This window comes from Calonectris borealis, chromosome 2, assembly GCF_964195595.1.
Source record: "Calonectris borealis chromosome 2, bCalBor7.hap1.2, whole genome shotgun sequence".
In the NCBI taxonomy this organism is placed as follows: Eukaryota; Metazoa; Chordata; class Aves; order Procellariiformes; family Procellariidae; genus Calonectris; species Calonectris borealis.
The window spans coordinates 28,001,146-28,023,422 of record NC_134313.1 but is presented as its reverse complement, the minus strand read 5'-3'; positions in this window follow the sequence as shown (position 1 = coordinate 28,023,422).

The following is a 22,277-nucleotide window of genomic DNA, read 5'->3' as shown; positions in this document are numbered from 1 at the left end:
GAGCAAACCCAGAGCTATTGAAACTCACTTCAGGCTCTCCAATTTAAGTTTCTCTTTGTTAGAGAGCAGCAGTACCTCCTTCCAAGTGCAAGGACAGGGGAGTGCATGGGGCCATGGCCAGCCGATGGTCCTCCTTTCCTCTCCCCTGCCTGCCAACATGGGCCATCCTCGAGAGCAAAGGCTTTGCAAGTGCTTTGCAGAGCCGGCAGGTGTGTGTGGCAGTTTGGAGAGGAAGGGCAGAGGGGCACCATCCTTGCTCACACCTCTGAGCATTGGCTTGGCATTTTCCACTCCTTCATAATTTGGCCACTCAGACATTCCCACTGGCTCTGATACGTTACCACCTATCACCAATGTCAATAAGCAAGATCCTGACCTGCTGTTCTGCCAACCATCATCAAAACACCTCTGTGCGGTCAGGAAAAGTACATGTTGACCACAAAGAGCAGCTCTCCTTACTGCAAAATGATTAATCGCTCTCACAGAAGGCCAGAAAAATTTGCGCTGAAGAGTTTGAACAAAGCTGCTTTCTTTGGATTGCAGACGCTGCGGTGGAATGGTTAAATACAAACAAAAGGTTTTTTTTCAGTGGAATAGTTTTCCACATTTGATTTCACGGAAATTTTCTATTGATCTAGCAGTCATCATAAAAATCACATTTATATAGAGCATAATTCTACCTGACAGTGTGGCTTTAAAGCAAATCTTTCTTTCCTTGCTCCATGTTCCTCTGATCCCCAAATAGTTCTGTAACATTTTTGAATAAGGAAAAGGTTAACCCAGCAGTTTGGGAATTATGAAGCCTGCTGCCATTTTCCTTTGAAACGTCAAGCAATTCTCTATTCCTACAATAACATGGGTTGCTCCCTCCTTTCCCCTCAGTGTCATTGCCCTTCCACTGCATGAGCACTATAGCCCTCTCTGGGTCAAATTCTGCTTACGGGTCAAAGAGGGGGCAAAAATTATTCTTAATTTGCAGGAAAGTTATGAACCTTCACTAATTCATGGCTTAGGTTCAAGATGTTTGGATAGAACATGTAACAAACTATGCCAATATTAGTTCTTTTAATTTTAATTCTACCAGCCGGGTTGTCTTCCCTTTATTTAGTGTAAGATAACTGATCAGCACCAAATACAGCTGCAAGTAATGTCACTGGTAATGAATGAGGACTTTTTTGTTGCTGTTATGAACCTGGAGATAGCTTTAAACTGTGACCTTTAAATCACACTGGTCCAAAACTGCCTTTTTTTCTTTTTACACTCCACATGTTCCTTTCCTTGACATTCTATCTTCCAAAAAATTATAATTAAAGATTATAACTAATAGGAATTAAAACTTCCTTTATGGAAAGGCCAGTCTCTTTTGGGCAGACACATACAAGTAGAAGAAAGATTTATTTATTCCTTTGATACATTAACAAAGAATTTATGCCATGGTAATCCGGCTCTGAGTGTTAGACTACAATTTCTTCCTCTAAAACAGTTCACCATGATTGGTATACATTCTGCATGAAATTTCTGAAGGTCTCCTCATGTGCCCTTCCACAAACAGATGAACAAGAAAAAATTCTCACTTGTTGCAAGTTTGATATGGGTGCTGCTGGTGCATTGCAGAAAACAGTTAATTGCCCAAATCCACTGCTTGCACTGTTAAGCAGCACTTTTGTTTTTACAAGGAAAGATTACTTGCAAATACTCCCTCTTGTGATCAAAGCTAGAAAACCAATGGAATCACTTCCCACTGGTTCAAATCTTTCTGACTGACATTGTTCAAGTGTTACAAATAGCCTGCATACAGGATTTTTAAGCCCTTCCATTATTTGGTCTTGTAAAAGTGATGGTTGCTTTTCAGAGACATTAAAAAAAGCCTCATTCATCTCCTGATGAGACATTGCATATGCTGAACTTCATATTTCATTTCATTATTCATGTGAAGAGGACATATTTAAAAGGATGTATTTGTTTCTCCTTTCCCAGTTGATAAGACAATATTTTAAAATTGCATAGGTTAGTGAGTCTTCAAGGAAATAAAGGAGTGTTTAAAACAACAACAACAACAGAGTTCCTTTTTTTCATCTTATTGTCTTCACTGAGTTAATTTTTTTTTTTTTAACGTAAATCCCTTCAGCCTTGAATTTCACCCATTGACCAAGGTAGTTGCTGGACATTATGAGGTTAACAATATAGCACCTGCCTTAGACTTTCCAGAAGACTGATTAAAATGCATACAAATATCTAAAAAATAAAAACGAAGTACATAATCCATGTTTTAAAAAGCTGTTAAACTGCCTTTTTCTGCTTAGCCTAAAAGAGATGCTGGCCTTAGAAAATCCATTTTAATGCCACCTGAGTCCTCATTCGGAAAATCCAAGTTTGTGAAAATCCAGCCGTATCTCTTAGCTGATATTTATTTTTCACAAAATGTTAATTAGCTCTTAGGTGTGCCTTGTGCAGATTTAAGTCTTAAATTTAATGTCTTGATGTTTCACTGAGAGTTTACCATTAGCGTGTTACTCACTGTTTACCTCACTGCCCACTAGACATGCTCCGCCATTCTGTCAGTCACTGTGGAAAAGGAATAACACTTCACAAATCAAGTATTAGGAACGGTGGAGCACACAGTTTTGATGAAGAGAAAATGTTGGTTAGAGACAAAAAATAGCTAAGGAAACTAGAAATTAAATTCCCAAACTTTGACCCATTTATGCAATTTTACAGAGCTCCGGTTGCCCTCTCCAACTACCTGAGGCAAATTGAAAGGAACCATGATCGCTTATGCATTTCTATTTGGAGACCAAAACCATGAATGCACCTGGATTTGTTTCTGTTTCTAATAATTACCACATGAAATGTACTTGCACTATGGCACAGTCAGTAGAGAGCCTCTACCCTGAGCTACGACAGACCTTGTCTCTGGAGGATGCCAGCCCTATGTGTCACTCTAAGACCCAGATCCTGCAGAAGTTTCTGTTCATGCTTCAAGGAACTCCAACACAAACTGCTGCCAACTCTTCATACTGATTGCTCATTGCTATTTACTGGACATCTCCTCAAACGCTTGTTTTTTTCCCCCAAGACATTTTTATTTATTGTTTTTGTTTAAGTATGTCTTTCACACTCCTCTCCTTGCATTTCAGTGTATTTTACTTTGGGCACCAACAGTTGTTTTTTTCTAGAGAGGTTTATCCGTTCTTTTTTCTACTGAGATTGCTCCTGAACTTTCTTCTGGATGCTCTTACACATACCGCTGAAGCACTTGAATCAATAAAAAGCTTTCGTACACTATTTTATTCATACATATCTACACCATCTGAATACTAATCTATATCTAAACCTGTAAAGTAACACTTATGGTTTGGCCAGTTTGCTTTCAGGGTCCTCGAGGCTCCGTAATAGAGCACCGCACACTCCGAAGTAAGAAATGATCAATAGAATGTGCCCCCAGTATTTTTGTTCATCTCACTTGATTATGTCAAAACATTCATATCAAATTATTTATTTCTTTTCTGTCAGCAACAGCTTAACCTTGGATTGTCTTAGCTTATAAATGAAAAAACCCCACAGAAACCAAGCAGAATAGAGCAGACAAGTGAAGGCCCCTTGGCCCAGGCTGTGCTAGAGCACCAGACTGGCATTTTGCAGTAAACAATGGCCAGGGTAAAACCCTTTCGTGTTTTTGACACACCGCTGAATGCTGTTCTAGTGCATTTTCTTCAGGGGCATTATAAAGCACACGCAAGAAATGGTCTCCAGGTTTTGCGAGTTCGCAGGATGGCGAGGCTGGCTCCCTGCGAGCAGGGCTGACCTTTCTAAAGCATTTATTCTGGTGTACCAGGGGCTGAATAATCTGAGAGACAGACATAGAGCACATATAAATAAATGAATCACATGAGGAATATGAAAATTCCCATGCAGGATATGCCTTTTGCAACATGTTAACCCTTTCAGCAGAGAATTTATGGACAAAGAAGTTGTGTTGATAGCTCCAGTCATCTGTGCTAACTCTGCCATAACTTCATCCATGTGGAGTGAACTATGTCTTCAGCAATGTCTGGAATGTTCCCACATCTGCTTAATTTATTTCAGAAATGCCAGCAGTGTCACAAAAATGTTCATCTACACAGGCTTGTACAGGGTCTCAAGTTCTAATAAATATTACTACTTATTAATCAGTGACATTCATTTTTGTATGTTTAAACCGATTAAACACAATGAACAACAACAGAGGCAAGAAAAGTATAATCCCCACTGCCATTACATTCCCATTTAAACAGATGTTTCCTTTCCTTGTTTTATAGACTGGAAGAAGTAAATTAGTTGCAGAGTTTGACAACACATTTTTTACAGCAGCTTACAAACTATTTAAAATCACTAAGCAGGAGTATTAGCATTGCATTTGCTCCGGGGCTACCATGGTGGTGAAATAGGCTTACAGGCACTTCCCTAAAGCCTATGAATGATTCAAACCCACTTGATATGCAAAATCATATATACATGCCCTCTCTCAGATATTACATGCTATGCCTATCTGTGAGAAGAAATACTCACCAGCATCTAAAGTATAGTCTTTATTATTATTGAGTAGAATTCCAGCTATGAATGGGATCAGTTACCAACCACTGTAGAAACATATAATCTCTGTTCTCAAAGAATTTATACTAGGATTGTAAATCAAAAGGCAAAAGGAAGATAGAGCCAATAAACAAGAGTACCAGAAAACCAGGAGAGGCTGTAGTGTCCTAGCACATGAGATGTTTAACCACTATCATTTTTTAGACAACCAGGTATATATTGATCTCATCAGAATGTGTGATTACACATTATATCATTCCTAGTTGGCAAAACCAGTCTCTGCTTATTCAGTTCATGACCATGCCTCACACTGGCATGCTTTCTGTCCCCACCTCAAAAGAATAATGGCTATCAAACCACCCTGGGAACCGAAATACTAGCAGAAAAATATTTATTTGGTGTGAGGAATGCATCTCACAAAGAAAGTGGATTTTTTGAAGTGCAGTTGCACTGCCAAACTATTATAGACAATCATTGAAAAGCACAGACTAAACATATTTATATACAACGTAGATTCCCATTCTCCCAAATGCACATCTTTCAAAGAACAATACACAAAAGCTTGCATTTAATTCCTGGCCTCACATGCAGCACACGTTGGGCTAGGTTGTGTAGCAAACTTTGAAGATGGAGTCACATGAGTAAATATGCAAAGGTCAGGCCAATCGGTAGAAGGAGTTTGCACAGAGGCAAACAACTGGTTTCTGGTATGCATGAACAGGGAAAGACTTGGGCTGAGGAAACAGTGGGATACAGTTATTTTGGAGATGGTTGAAGTATTGTGACAAATTAACACTCTCCCTCTTCCTGCAAGCTACATCCTCATGACCTTTGTTGAAGCAAGTGAAAGGAAACTTTATCCTGCTGCAACTTCAAAACTCCTGCTGCATGGTAGTAATGCTTCCATGGTGGCAAGGACTAGCTGCTCTGTCACCCTTCACACCCCTAGGATGCAAATATGCTCTTAGCTCAAAAGACGGAATCAAAGATTAATAACATCCAGGCTGCACGCATCCTGAAGCATGTGAGATAAACCACGGTGCTGAAAACAGACCAGACCAGAGAGCTCCCCATTATGGAAGTAGAATCAATAATTCTTTTTTTCCTCAGATCAGAAGTTTGCTACACTGAGCTATGAATGCCCTTTTTTATTGCTTTTGTCTTTCCCAACTTTGAAACTCCAGGACAGTCTCAAAGAACACACAGACAAGGAAAAGTCTCTGCATTGCACATAAGAACTTGTTCAACGCAAGGAGGAGAGACACTGTGGAAGCATAGCAGGACAATTATGTCTCGGAGAAGTCTCCAGACGATGAGGAAACTGAGGTAGGCTAAACCTGTTGGCACACACACTCTTTTATCCACCTCTGCAATTACACTGCTTGGCCCATTAGAGGAATGGCATCAAAATTCAGCCTTCTGTCCTACCTACCTACTGGAGATCTGCACTACCCCTTTTACAATATGCTTCTGAGGAAGGTGCAGGAGGCAAAATATCTGTTCCTCACAGCAGAAGCTTCGTATCAGTGAGAGTACAACTGCATGACTGAGCAGATAAAAAGTCTGGGACACAAGACACATGAGCAGAGAGTCAACATCATTTAGGACAAGCTGAAGTCTGTGGAACAGAAATTCAGGAGAGCCATGCAGGAGAATACCATCTTAAGAGGGAGAATTGGTGAAAAGCATGGTTGAAGTTACAGCAGGAACACAAGGACAGGAAAGTACTGGCCCAGCTAGTGCAAACCAGTACATTGGTAAATCTGCCTTGATCTATACCAACTCTGGATTTGAACTTGATATTACAGCTAAAAGAAAGGCAGAGAATAAATAGGATTTCATTGGTTTGAATGAAAATATAGTACTTAGGAAATGAAAATTGAAATATGGCTAAAAAAAATACCGTCCCAGGGAAGAATAAATATAGATCATATACCAGCAATTTAAATTTCAAAGCCCAAAGTGACTCTAGCATTGCTGGCACAGGGCCTGAGAGACCTGCAATGCAGCTAGGTGCTCTATGCTAACCTCTCCCACAGCTCTGTAGATTTCTATCCAAAGAAAAGTAGCAGTGAGAGGAAAAGAAAGTTGAAGAACACTGTGGGTGTAGTTCCAAGACAGGGCCAAACAACTACCTGTAAATGATTTTTTTAAAAAACACAACAATGGTAATGACAAAACAGGAAAAGAAATTGAAAAGCAGCTAAGTGGTGCACTCTGAAATGTCTCCGCTGAATTATGATAAGTATGTATTAGCTGCAGTATGTTTATCTATGTCCACAAGAGAGGATTAGCTGCAAACATTCTTCTGAGATAAACCAGAACTATTTGGTGCTGGCACTGTTAAATTTTTGTGATATGCAGGTGTTTGGAGTATGTGTGCAGCTTCCTCATTGGTTTTGATCCAGGTATTTCCACTGAGAGTATTTTTACGCACTAAATGTGACGAGGTACATAGAATAATGGCAAACACTCCACGCATCTAGCAAAAATAGCTTTATTAGCATTGAAGTTCAAAATAGTTTTGTGTGTTAAGGGCAATGAATGTAAATACTCACTTTGTCAGCAAAACTTGGGGTCAGTGGATTTCACCTGCTTCTAGTTGGCAGGCATCCCCACAGGCTGCGTAGTGCAATGCTTCTTGCAGATGGACGAGAGCATAGCTACCCTGTTTCTGATAGCAGAGAGGGCACGGTGTACGCAGGGATTTAGGGTGGCTAGGAGATGCGATCCTGGGTAGAAGGGTGGGTGAAAACAGTCCTGTGCAGTGTCTGGTATCTTTGCAATGCACCTGTGCTGCACCAGAGCTCTTCACCCCAGCCCACCGCCATTTCTCTCCTGCTCTAAATGGCCTCATGCCAGGTCAAGATCTGCTGTTTGTCACCTCCCACCTCTTCTTGTTCCCAAAGCTCTTCAGCTCAGCTATCCTCCAAGGGCCCAACTTTCCTAATCCTTTTGATGAGACAGGCCAGTAAGATTTCTCTAGTGACTTTGAAAGGCACCCACTTCTTTCTGTTTGGAGTCTTTTCTGATGTCCACTGCATCCTTACTAAATGTAGCAGCTGTAATTTAACAGTAATTTAGGTGTTTATTTCAGAAGTGGTGCTCTGACATCCAAAACTGAGGCACAATTTTGATAACTAAATTAAGCAGACTGGATGCCAACTTAGATATCTGAAGAGGAGATTAAGTACACAAAACCCCTGAAATTTTACAACTGCACATTTTTAACTTCTCCAGTTTTCACTGAAAAGCAACATTTTCCAGTTAAAGAATCTTTCCAAATAACTAATTTCCTACATCAACAAACCTAATTCCTCCTACCACTTACCAGCATTCCATTCTGTCAAATGGCTTATTATCGTAAATTGTGCCTCTCCTGCAGTCCCTACCATCCCGTAACCTCTTGGTCTATGCTACACTTACCTAAGACACAGGGGCAGCTCTGCACCTTCAGACTGATTCACATGGAAGGCCACTATATACTTTTACCTAGGGATCACTGCATGGTTTTAATCTTGTTGCTCTTATCTGCTGAAAGCAACATTCTCAGCCCCTATGCGATGTGACCTATTGTTTACATGTAATTTCCAGTGGTTTAGATGTTGGGGTTTTTTTAAAATCTTCACATGTCAGTGTTCCAATTTCTGAAGGTTATCATTGTGTTCTATGGTATAATGAGACACCCTGAAGTCTCCAACTATTTAACTACATGCACCTTCCTCCACTGCAATTGTCTTTTAGCACAGGTGGTTCCCACTGAAATCTTGTATTGTCCATGAGATCTCATCGGTATTTCATGGCTAGTAACCATGAAAATGCATTTCATTTTTGTTTTCTTCAAATCTCACATTGAACTTCACATTGCACTTGTGCAACTTTCAACTGAAGCCATCATGGATTTTTTTGGCACTAACTTTGAGATGAAAGGAAAGAAGTGTATTTCCAAGCATTAAAGATTACAAGTCATTGATAGGTTCAGCGGACTATGAATCTACTCCTGTATCACTTGAGATAATGGGATTTTTACTTCTGGCTACAGTTGGAAGTCCGTATGGCCTTCATTCACTATAAGGCTAGAAGAATTAAAAATTCAGAATAATAATTTCCATTGAGTAATACACCTAAAGTGAGCAAAGATTTACCTACACTAATTACACAGCAAGAATATCTATATATTATCACTTGAAGATAGAGATCTGACACACTTAATCTGCTCATAATTAAAGGCGCAGATTTGCCAGTGCTGCCAGAAACTGAAAAGAACTATGGTCATACCACTTAGAGGACTTGTATCTTCCTGATTTTTATGCTGAATCTGTAAACAACAACAACAAAAAATTGAAATGCACCATATAAAAATGCAGCATTAAAATATTCTGCTATGCATCTTAAAATGATGGGGCAGAACAAAATTACCACAAAAATTAGATAGTTAAGCAAAACTAAAATATCAGCCCAGACTCTCTGTGGTCTTAATTCTGCAAACTATTTCAGCATGTCCTTTAGCCCTTCCATGCTAAGCACAGCACTTTAGCACACAATTAACTATAGGCCATTGCCAAGTATTTCAGTGAACAGGAATGGATATCAGGGTTGAGATGCAACATAACAGAACAACAAAAAGAAACCAGCAGATACTCACTCTGCACAAGACCTTGGGACTATCCAACCAAACCATTCTCTCCTCTTCATTTAGTCATTGCTAAAAAGCCCTCTGTAAGTCTGTAAGGCATCTTACCAACTCATCAGGTGTTATCAACTGCTATGACTGAGAATCACATTATATGAAGTGATTTTTAAACCTCCAAAACATTTTAAAAATCTTTAAAACTTTTTTAAAATAATTTTTTTTTTTTTTTTTTTTTTTTTACTCTTATACTTCCATGAGGACTCTCAAGTTCCAGGAAATTTCAAGATTTTATTCTATGATTATCTGACAACTTTTCATTCCCAGTCCTGCCTTCATGTATGGCCTGGTCTGCTCATAACTATTAGCCTTTAACCAGTTTTGTTGTATTCCCAAAAAGACCTTTCACTTGCTGTTTTTTCATTCCCCTGCTAGACAGTAACATCTTCCCTCCCAGTCCCTTTTCCCCCTGAGGTAAACACACCAAGATCTTCTAATCTCTTCTCATAAAAATAATCCATCCTTTCCCCCAAAAACCATTATTGCAGTTTGAATTCACCTTTCTTATTATAGGTGTTCAGAACTACAAAAACCTCTCTGTATGCCCATATTACTATCTTTAGGCTGAGCCAAGAGGCTCAGCTGATATATCTGAGGACTAGGCTTGCCACCTTCTCGGAAGCATCCCTTGGATGGCTCAGACATATCCTGAAACTGATGAGGGTACCTTGGTTCCTCTCCTCCTCTGCCATTTCCTGCCATTGAGCTTATCAGAGAAGTTCTTTCTAGTTGCCCCTCTAAGTAACTGACCTTGCACATTTTGCTATTGAATTACAGCTCTTTTCTACTATTTCAGTCCTCTAGGTAACACAGATCTTCCTGCATTATTCTTCGATCCTCTCTATATTGACAAAACCTCCAATTTTGTCTCATTACCACACTGCCACTTTTTATGCCTTTGTCATTACTAAAGCTATTAAGGAAAGGTATGGGCAGAGGAACTGGTTACCAGAGGGAAAGCCAGAACACACCATTTACTGCGCAGCAACTGCGCATGTGCACCCTCCTACCTTTAGTGAAAGAGAGGAGCTGTCTCCTATTTATCTTGGGATACTGAGGGGCAAGTGTGTTCAGAGAAATAGTTACTGCACTTAAGCTGTAAACTCACACTCTAGCCCATGACAGCCATGACAATTGATTAGGTCTCCTTAATCAGTCCCTAATGATCCCTGAAGACTTCAGGGTACCTCCTTCCAGCCTGATGATCCCCTTTAAGCACAAGCCGTCGCATGATTATCTTGCCCTCAGTCAGCTCTTTACCTATTTTATAAGTTCCCTGCTAATCCCCATCCTCTCTAGTGCAATTAGTAAATTCCAGTGGAGCACTACATTAGATGCCTTACTGAAGTCCAAGCAGATTTGACCTACCTTACTTCCTAGTTAAGTCAGTCGGTTATTTTACTGAATAATGATATCAAATTAGTTCTGATAAATACAAGTTGCATTTTAGCTCACTTAGCTTCATATCTTTGTTTGTACTTTCCTTCCAAATTTATTCCAAACTATATACACTGTTGAGGTAAAACTCATGAATCTGTAATTGTCCAGAACACTTTTTCTCCTTTCTTAATATAGGTTTATACTTCTTATTCATCAGTCATATTCTCCACCTTTTAAAATAATATATAAAAATAATAGCTAACAAACTCTGATTATTTCATGCCGCACTGATGATTATGTGCGTGTTTTCATCTCTATGCATGATGATATTAAACTTTTTGGATTTTGATTCTATCTCAAATATGGAGATTTCAGATTCTCTTCCCTTGGATATCTTGATCTGTTTAGCAAGACAAATCGTTGTTCAACATCACCACCTTTGGCAAAAACTGAAAAAAAAAAAAAAGTCATTTGCATTAAATCTTAACCCAGCCCCCCTGAATAGAAGTATGGCTTCCTTCATTGTTCTTTTGTTAGCTTTACTACCAATAAACCTTCTGGTATTTGTTTATTTGTTTTTATTTTCTCTGCAATGCCTAATTCAGTCTGACTTAGGGTAGTTCTTTCTCTTTCCCCACAGTTTTTCACTTTTCAAGTAGCTTACTTTCTTGATCAATACCTTTTTCCATTCCCTGGGGGTTCGCTGTTCATTCTGTATATCTTTTTTGAGTCTTTTTTGCTTTCAATGTATTTGGACCTGATATCCTTTTTACACTTCTCTCCTTCAAATTTTTAGAGAGATTTTGCAGTTTTGACTTTAAAATATTCCAGAGCTCATCCATATTCAAGACACTGAACATTTCAATCCAGCTGACTCCACTAAATGGGTTCCTTAATGTCTTAAACAGTAAAGAAACCTTACTTAAGCACCTGTTTTTATTTAGCTTCCCTTTCAGAAAAAGGGAAGACCCGGGGAAATACAGGCCAGCCAGTCTCACCTCTGTGCCTGGCAAGATCATGGAGCAGATCCTCCTGGAAGCTATGCTAAGGCACATGGAGGACAGGGAGGCGATTCGAGACAGCCAGCATGGCTTTACCAAGGGCAAGTCCTGCCTGACCAGCCTAGTGGCCTTCTATGATGGACTGACTACATCAGTGGACATGGGAACAGCTACAGATGTCGTCTATCTGGACCTCTGTAAGGCCTTTGATACGGTCCCTCACAACATCCTTCTCTCTAAACTGGAGAGTTATGGATTTGATGGGTGGACTGGCCGGTGGATGAGGAATTGGTTGGATGGTCACATCCAGAGAGCAGTGGTCAAAGACTCAATGTCCAGATGGAGATCGGTGACAAGTGGTGTCCCGCAGGGGTCCCACAGGGACCAGTACTGTTTAATACCTTCATCAATGACATAGGCAGTGGGATCGAGTGCACCCTCAGCAAGTTTGCAGATGACACCAAGCTGAGTGGTGCGGTTGACACGCCTGAGGGATGGGATGCTATCCAGAGGGACGTGCACAAGCTCGAGAAGTGGGCCCTTGTGAACCTCATGAGGTTCAACAAGGCCAAGTGCAAGGTTCTGCACCTGGGTCGGGGCAATCCCTGATATCAATACAGGCTGGGGGGATGAAGGGATTGAGAGCAGCCCTGTCGAGAAGGACTTGGGGGTACTGGTGGATGAAAAGATGGACATGACCTGAAAATGTGTGCTCGCAGCCCAGAAGACCAACCATATCCTGGGCTGCATCAAAAGAAGCGTGGCCAGCAGGTCGAGGGAGGTGATTCTGCCCCTCTACTCTGCTCTGGTGAGACCCCACCTGCAGTACTGCACCCAGCTCTGGAGCCCTCAGCACAAGAAAGACGTGGACGTGTTGGAGTGGGTCCAGAGGAGGGTCACAAAAATGATCAGGGGGATGGAACTGCCTCTCCTGTGAAGAAAGGCTGAGAGAGTTGAGGTTATTCAGCCTGGAGAAGAGAAGGCTCCGGGGAGACCTTATTGCGGCCTTTCAGTACTTAAAGGGGGCTTATAAGAAAGATGGGGACAAACTTTTTAGCAGGGCCTATTGCGACAGAACAAGGGGGAATGGTTTTAAACCAAAAGAGGGTAGATTTAGACTAGATACAAGGAAGACGTTTTTTACAATGAGGGTGGTGAAACACTGGAACAGGTTGCCCAGAGAGGTGGTAGATGCCCCATCCCTGGGAACATTCAAGGTCAGGTTGGGCGGGGCTCTGAGCAACCTGATCTCATTGAAGATGACCCTGCTTATTGTAGGGGGTTTGGACTAGATGACCTTTAAATGTCCCTTCCAACCCAAACTATTCTATGATTCTATGATTTAATTTAAAAAGAAACCACTGCTGATCAGGATAGAAGATTATTCTCTGAGACCATCGTTTTTTGTTTACATTCTCATTACTCACATAAATTCATAACTTCTTGTTGTCCAGTGATTATATGGCAATCAGGCAGCTACCACATCCAGAAAGAGCTGCACCACACAAACTGCTTTTGCCTGGCTCCTTCAGCTGTGGCTGAAGTCTCCTTTAATGGCACAGTGCTACAGTTCCTGGCAACACTTGGTCTATTCAATTAGCTGTGTGTCCATTTTGAATCTACGTGTGCTGATTACCACCTTTACTGTTACTGCCACGTGCAAAATAAGGTGTTTATTAGCCTTCTCAAAAAGTTATTTATTCGAAATATGTTATTTTGTGCTCTCTATTCTTTCCTAACAGTTTAACACATTGTTAGTATTCAAAGCTTTGCACTACCTTTATTTTTATTTTAGTTTTCCTTGAGCAATTTTCCATCCACTCCCACGGATCACCACATTCTAAGCCCAGTTTCTCTTTGACCAGGTTTCCTTTATCTCTGTATTGTCTGCTTTCACAATCTGTGCCAAGAAAATATATTTCTCAAGGTTCCTGCCCAGGTACCTGTATTTATTGTCAAATACTTATTTCTCATAAAAGGCACACATTTTTTCCTAGACAAATAAACAAAACTGTATTGCCCCGCAGCTACTCCATCTGCATAAATGTTCCTCTTCTTCTTAGTGTCCATTTGTCTAAAATATGGTGTTTCTTTATCTATACATTCAAGAGACCTATATGTCCATGAGAAGAGCTTTTATTTTTGAATGTGTAGAAATGGCAGGAAACTATTGGGATTTTTTTTTCCTCGTTGGGGTTGATCCATCAGCAAAACAGTTTTCTTGTGTATCCATTTATCAAAGTGTTTGCTGAATGACTTTTGGTTTTGAATAAATGACTACAATACAATTTATTGTAAAACATCTCCACATTTGGTATTCAGTTCCGTAGTCTGAAAAACAAATTCCTGTGATCAGAAACCCTTGCTCCAAAGCCAGAATTTGTTTTCCTAAGATGAATTAGTTATTTGTCATTAGTATTGCCAGCAAACTAAATACATTAGAAGAGCAGCTGAACATAAACAACAAACAAAGTTTTAGTTAAAAAATTAAAAATATTGAAAATATTTTCAGAAGCATTTTCTCAGATTTGATATTTTTATATTTATCTCTTTTGATCCAGCCAACATCCAGAATGCACTGACACTCAGAAACACTAATGAGAAAAAAAATACTCAGTAGCTAAAAAAACCCAATATCTAATCTGTTTAGGAGGAATAGTGTTTTGAAGAAAGAGACTGGAGTTAGAAACTATATTCTGTTTATTTTCTCTAAATGAATTGGACACATTTATAATAAAATCATGCATTTTTTTCTCTATTAAATTAATTTAGGTAAATTAATTATAAAACAATTATCTCAGTTTTTATGTCATGCAGGAAGTGTCATTTATATGCCAGTTGTATGCAAAGAGAGAAAATGTTGCCCTCTTAATTTATTGTAATACATGCAGCAATGAAACATGATTTAATTGAAACAAAAGACAAGAGGATGAACAGAAACTTTTTTTTTTTAGAAAAATCCAAAGCATTTGCGTGCAAGGCCTTGAAGCATTTCCACATTTTAAATTATATATTTATATGTAAATGGACTTCTGGCTTCTGTCCAGAATATTTGGCAAATTGAATGCTAGATTCTGCTGTCTTTCCTTTCATTGAGTTGTGAACTATTCTCTGAATATTCCTATAGATTTCTCCAGCTTCACATAAGTTAAGCTACCATATGTGAGCTACATGTGAAGGTGAAGGTGTTTATAACAAAATGGGTGCATCCACGAGTTGCCTACTCCCCATTTGAAAAATAAAGTGTCCCATACCTGCAAAGCTGATGTGGATGGTCGAACCTTGGGATCGAAGCAAAACGTTTGACCTGTTTTTCCAATCTCAGAAAGATTTTCTCCATTAAAAAAAGACCCCTTTCACGCTGACATGAATCCACGATGACTCAAAATTGGTGGGTGTTGGTCTCTTCTGCCAAGTAACTAGCGATAGGACAAGAGGAAATGGCCTCAAGTTGCGCCAAGGGAGGTTTAGATTGAACATTAGGAAAAATTTCTTTACTGAAAGAGTGGTCAGGCCTTGGAACAGGCTGCCCAGGGAAGTGGTGGAGTCACCATCCCTGGAGGTATTTAAAAGACGTGTAGATGAGGCCCTTAGGGACATGGTGTAGTGGGCATGGTGGTGTTGGGTTGACGGTTGGACACGATGATCTTAGAGGTCTTTTCCAACCTGTATGATTCTATGATTCTATGATTCTATGAAAATTAGTTTGTCTGGCTTTGAGACAGAAATGGTAAAGGGGAAGAAAAGAAAAAATCCTGATGTACTTACAATATCCCAGGGATTGACAAGGAATACCCTAACCGCTGAGCAAAATTGTGATCCCTCATACAAAATGGACACAACTGCAGGAGGGAAGCACATCATTTAAAAGTAGCCAAAAATGTCTTTGTTTAGCACAGGAATCCTAGACTGAATCAAAAAAATCTTTTCTGAATAAACCAGTTCATACCTTCATAACTTCAAGGTCAACTAATTATTTTCTGGCAAAATTATTTTGTCAGGAAATTCCTGACCAGCTCCTAATTATGAGCTTTATTTCATAACCATCAGTAACGATCATACTGCTGGAAGGACAAGTGGTTTAAATGACTTAATTGTGACTCCACAGGATGACTCATCAAGTTAAAGGTGCTATAACTTCAAAAAGGGCTATAACTTCAATATCAAGGAAGTGTAGGAAGACATATAGCAGAATACCTTTACCATTCTGCTTAAAAAAGGCAAAGAAATATATTACTTAATCCTTTATTGTCAATGGAAAAGAAGTCTTTGAGGAGATGACAAAAATGTGGGAATGTGAACAACACACTCAGTCACCCCTTTGCAGAATTTACCTTCCTAACTATTTCCAACCACAAATAATTTATAAAATATTTGTTTTGTTGATTATTGATGTATATTTTGCTTGCATTACTTCTCATAAAATAACTCCTTTAGGCTGTTCTTTTTGGGGGTTCTTGTTTGAAAAAACAAGAGAGAAAGAAGGATTTTCTTTTGCTTAGAAAACCTGGATCTCCACCTAACGATCTCAAGTTTCAAAGGAGAAGCTTTCCAGGTGAACACAAATCCCCTACCCCGAGGCTTTTTTAAAAAAAATTCAATCAGTGGTTTTCTCTTTGGAAATGTCACTGCAGCACATTATAAGAACTGTAGTCAGACTCCTCGTGCTGCCACTCATGTTTGGGCTGAAATCTCTATCACCACATTTGCCTCCACCACGCTACAGATCAGAAAGCAGGCATATATTGTAGGACAGCATAGAAATACCTGAGCAAGATTAACGTACAAGTAAATGAAGCTTTATAGCATATCATCCAGAGGAAGTCCCACAGTTTTTCTGGAGCCGGGGCCACCTCAGATAGCTCTTGCTACCTCTGCAGCGCATCATGAGAGTCCATGCGAGCACCAAGTCCACAGAGCAAGAACAGAGATGGAGGTACCAAAGCATCATTTCCAACTCAACAATTTCTGATATGTGCCAAAAGTTGAAATTTTCCACTAAAAAGAAAAGGAATCTCCAGCAAAATTCTTGTTTCATAATTCGGCAGTATAGATACAAAAATCTGACATTGAGTGATAGAGCTGATATTGCAGCAATGATCCAGGAAACAGGAAAAATGTTAGTTTGGTGTCACATAAAACTATTAACAACAACCATATTTTGCACATACCAAGTCTGATACAAAGGCTGTTGGTTTCCACATGTAGATTTCAGAGCACGACTTTATAAAAAGCTTTGTTCCAAAAGGCTACAGTACAAGCATTCTTGGTTGGACCAGTATCACAGACCCCCATAATATAATTTTACAGAAAAATTTAAGGCAGCAGTAGTTCTGCTTTCCAAATGTTCCAAGGGAAAGGTAGAAGCTCTTGATAATGACTTAAGATAATAAATAAATTCTGATTTTAAATGATCACTTTATATTTTGGAATATGTATTTGCTTCAAAAATGGGCTGTGGCTCGTTTGAACAAAAAGCCTTCAGCTTGTTATACAGAACAGGGGGTGGGCTGTATCATGAAGTTCATACGCAGTAAATCTGGACTCATGTTTTAGCACTGGGCTACCCATGAGCCCAGAGACACAGCCGATCTCCTTCAGTCTGAAGTCCCTCCTGGAGTGTTAGTAAATAACTAACTGTTCCACTTAGGCAGGTGCTGTTACAAGGCAGATTATAATTACATCTATGCTGTGGTTGCAACAAGAAAAACACAGTGCCTTGAAACCTTAAAATTAGGAATGACTTCAGGTTCAACCAACTTGTTTTAAAATGTGGACTACAGAAAAACTAGAAAGCCCAATAAAATAAAATATCACAGTCACCTAGTATAATTAAAGCAAGTGAGCCAAATGATTTACTGGTTAACTGTATAATCCCCCCTGGACGGGAATACATCTGATCTGTAGCCAGCACTGCTACAAACATCGTTCCTCTCTCTGGAGCCAAAAATAAATACCTCTGTTGCTTTTTGGAGGGTTACGGTCTCCTGCACGCCAGTAGGTCGCTACCCTCTTCAGTGTGACACTGAACAGAAAAGGTGAAATACTGTCAATGAAAGTTTTGCTATTGATTTCAGCTAAGCCAGGACTTCATTCCACGTGTTTCACCTGGTCTTAAATTTTAGTAGCACTTATCTTATCTATCCTAAGAAATTTCGATGGCAAAAAACCACTTGACAGGCATGTAAATCTAGAAGCTTGGAATTTGGGGTGAAGGGAGACGAGGTCTGGAAAATTGGTTCCACATTGACCGAGATATTCTCAGCCAGCTATGGGAATCTCCAACATGTTAGCGCTTGATCCTACCTCTCCCCAATGTCAAGTGCAACATCTCTTCAGATTTCAGCAGGAGAATGTCGTAACAGGCACGCAAAAATGAGTGAACTCTGCCTTTTTATGCTATCCCTCATAAATCATCTTTGTTTGCATAAGGCCCAAGGCAAAGTCCATTGAAATCAGTATGTGTCTTTTTACTTTAGATGGAGTCCATTATCTCTGCTTCTCCTGCTCCTTTTTCTTTTGGCTGAAATGTCACGTCTCACTTAAGCACTACGAGGCTGGCCAACTGAAGAGTTGGAGCCAGCAACAGGAGTGTCATGAGAATACATGAATGAGATATGTATATTCATAGAAAGATTCATTTTAAAGCAGAATAGCAGACCGAAGATGTACCAGTTGCTCTTACACACTGATAATTTACACATTTTACACATTATTACTTTGCTGTTCTACAGCAAAAATGTAGTTACTATAGCAACTGGTTTGTCATATGATCAGAATGCTATTTTTAATATCACTCAAAGATACATATTAACATGCATAATATACAGACTGCTTATGAGGGCTGAAAACATATATACTAACATTTTTAAGCTTATAAGGGATAATTCTTTCTGATTGCCTTTACTGTCTTTTTTTTCTTATTAAGCTATGTAATTAAAGACTGTCAAAGAGTGATGGAGTAAAACTGTCCTTACAGCTCCTGGTTCACCATCACCATCACCATCACTCCATCACTCTTTGACAGTCTTTAATTTTTTCCTTTTGTGGTACAGATTTTTTTCCTTTGTGGTACAGATTAGAGGTGACTATCAGGTTCAGAGCTCCTGAGAGAGTCCCAGGGCACTGCCAAGGTCCAGCTGGAATTTACCAAGAGCTTTGGCTCCTGAGTATCTTTATCACCAGCTATCACCTTCTTCTCCTCCCTTTTTGCACCATGCTCCTGAGTCAGCTTATTTTTTTGGATGACTTATGTCAAATGAATCAAGAAGACATCTTAAAGCATCAGTTTCTTTTCTCAGTCTAACATATAAAATGTTTCTGGAAAGACATAGTCCAGCTGCAACAGGCACAAATAAGCCGTTTCCCAGTATCATAGCACCTCCAAAGTCCCATGCACCTGACAGCTGATATAACGCCTTTCTCTTTGCTGCTAACCTAAATTTATCAAATAATAGGTTTTCAATCCAGTGGTCAAAGGGAGTGTAGCAGAAGGGGATGTTCAGGGAAAAAATAATTTTAGAATGTTGGTGGGCGGGGGTTGTACATTTTTTCTCCTCATCTCATTGACTATATTATTCACAAATTTTTGGCGGTATGGGAGTGGGGAGAACTCTTACTGAATTTGAAACTCCCATTCTGGGAGCAGAATACCCATGCACTCATTTGCCGCAACCCAGGGAATACTCACAGCAGAGCTTCTCAGGTTGCACCAGCTTACAGTTTGTTTTGGAGGCCAATGCAAAGCATTCCTATTGCTCTATTGAGCCTTAAACTATTTAGGATTGTAACTGGTTAGGGAGGGGGAGGGCTCCCAATTCAAATTATTTCAACCTTTTTACTCCCTGTGGAGATTTAACATGCTGTCAAGCCTCTCTGACTTGAGTTGATGGCAGACTTAGATGGTTTCTACTCCAATATATAGGTTTAACCTTACAGCTCCCTTAACACGGAACTCCATCTATACCATGCCCTATAGCCTTCAGCAAAGTTGCCCACATTGCAATTCTGAACTCTCAAAGGTAACCTTGAAGTATAACTCAGGTTCTTTGTTGCCATAGGAAGCTTATAGGAATCAGTTTACATGTCACTGACTTATGGATAGCAGAGAGAAGTGACAGATTCAGAGCTGCCAGTAGTCAGGAAGGAGGACCTGTGGTATTGCTCTTGCATGTCTGAGCCCAGAGGATCATGTCAGTTCTCAACATCGTGCAGAAAAAAAAGTGCATCTATCTCTCAGCACATTCATATCATCCATGGAGCCTCCAGTACGTGGTTGATGCTGCAAGCAGAGCTCATGCTGACTGGGTGACTGTGGTGCTGGTTGGCTGGTATGGGCTAAAATTATTCTCAAATTGACCCAAACTTGAGTCTCAAAGGAAAGTATCTCTCTCCTGGTGTCATACTGCTGCAGCAAGCCCACCACAAAGCCCGTGGCTTCTAGGACGCCCACCTAGTTTTCACATGAAAAGAGAGTACTTGCGATGCAAAGAGCCTGAATGAAATTACCCCCTTGCCTGACTAAAAAAGGGCCCAAAAGTCAGCATCCCAAAAGGTTTGGGATTGTAAGGAGGTTTGCAGTTAAAAAAGCTTTACCCTATTCAGTAGCTAAATGGGTTGGACAAGTGAAAAAGATCTTGCTGTAGATAGTGGCTCTGGTATCTTGGCATGAGGAATTTATACGTAATTATTTGTGCAGGAGGACAGAATCACAACGAATGCCTTATATAAATCCCAGTAAATACATAAATCAAAACTGCTATCGTATAAAGATCTGTTTCTGTTCCTATGCTATTATCATGGTATACAATAGAAAGCTTCATTATCTATTTACATCAACACTCTCACAGGCCAGAATGCTTTTTTGCTTTCTGTTACCATTATGTTGTATTATGTGTGGCAATGCCATAGCAACCCAAGATAATACAAGTACTGTAGGGCAACAATATAATATTTTCTGGTTTTTGTTTTTGAATGAGACAGAATACAGCTACCCGCTCTATGCAAACAATCCACATATACCAAAGATTTAACACAATGAGTAGCAATTAACAAACCAACATTACTTATTGCAAGGAAGCATTTTTCTCCATTACATTCCAAAGGTTTAAAATAACTAAAGGCTACAATTACAGCATTGCAAAGGTATGAGCAATATACATAGCAGTGTAGTTCATAGGTTTGGTGTATGTCACCATGCACTTATTCACATTTGATCTAATTGAACATACGTATGAGACGTCTGGACAACAATGATGTATCTATCACATCTGAACTGGGTCAGGTCTTGGATTAATAGGCTAAAGGCTGAGAATCACCTTAGGATATGTTTATCTGGCATCCACCACAGCAGTACTACTTGTAATTGGAGTTGGTGAGAATAACTAATCAATATGTGCATGCAGAGTAAAATGTCATTTTTAGTCACCTGAGACAATGAGTTCAGAGTGCCTTCTCTGAAATATGCAGTAATTACGATGCCATGACCTTGCTGGAATAATGTATTTAGGCAATTAGGCACAGAAAAAAAAGAAGAGTATCATCAGCCAGAGTACCAAACTTTCCTCCTGCTGGACTTAGCTTGTACCCTGAAATCTCTCTGACTCTCTGGGGATGATGGAACCTGCCATAGTTCAGCTTGTCAATATATTGGGATGCTCACCACGGAGTGCACATTGCTAGTGGTTTGGTTTTGTGCCTTGTATCTAAAAATGATATACAACAAGACAGTTCACACTAGCAGGATACACTCTGTGGTAGGACACTTTGCGTTAACTTGACTACTTTCTTTTTTCCTTCTTTATAAGAGATTTTTTCCCGTGCTGCACTAACTTAGTTGCATTGGATGGGGACCAGATGACAACCATTTTGCAAACTCTGACATGTAGTTGCTATGCACAGAAATTAGACATCTAAAAAGATTTAAATATGGTTTTATAAGCAGCAATAAAAGTGGTCTTACCTGTCAATGAACAGAGAAAAAAATATATGTACCATTAGAGTTTGGATTAAACATCGCTGCGACTGACATATGTAACTACTGACCTGATGTTCAGATGTTTGGGAGGAGGCAAGAAGCATATTTGGGCAACAGGTAATGGCTGAAAGAGCTTCCTAACCCAAAATACAGAAATATGCAAATGGCCTCCGGAATCTAACTTACATGGATGCCAAAGCTTTGCTGACCCCTGTGCGTAGAAGTGGATGAGGATGAGAGAGAGATAAAGAACGTGCTTAGAGGCAGAGGAGGCAGCTTTGCTTAAAGCCAGAATTAGGATTACAGCGAGGTTCTGTGGAAAAGCCCATCTAGAGCAGAGGGTGCTGTCTGGGACAGGCTTAAAGATACAAATAAAAGAAGACAAACTAAACCCCTCAAACAATCTGGAGTCATTTGATCCTCCTATGTTCGTGGCACAGGATATTGATATTTTCTTGTAAACAGAATTACATGTAACATACCTGACTAATATGATTTGTTTTCTTAACTGGCTTGATCTGCAAGATGTCCAAACTGCTGGATAGTTTCTCGGATTAAAAATGGAAATACATTTTATAAATATAGTTGAGTCACAAGATTATTTCACAACAATTTAAAAAGTGCTCATTTTTATAGTGCAGATGAAGCCAGAGTTAAT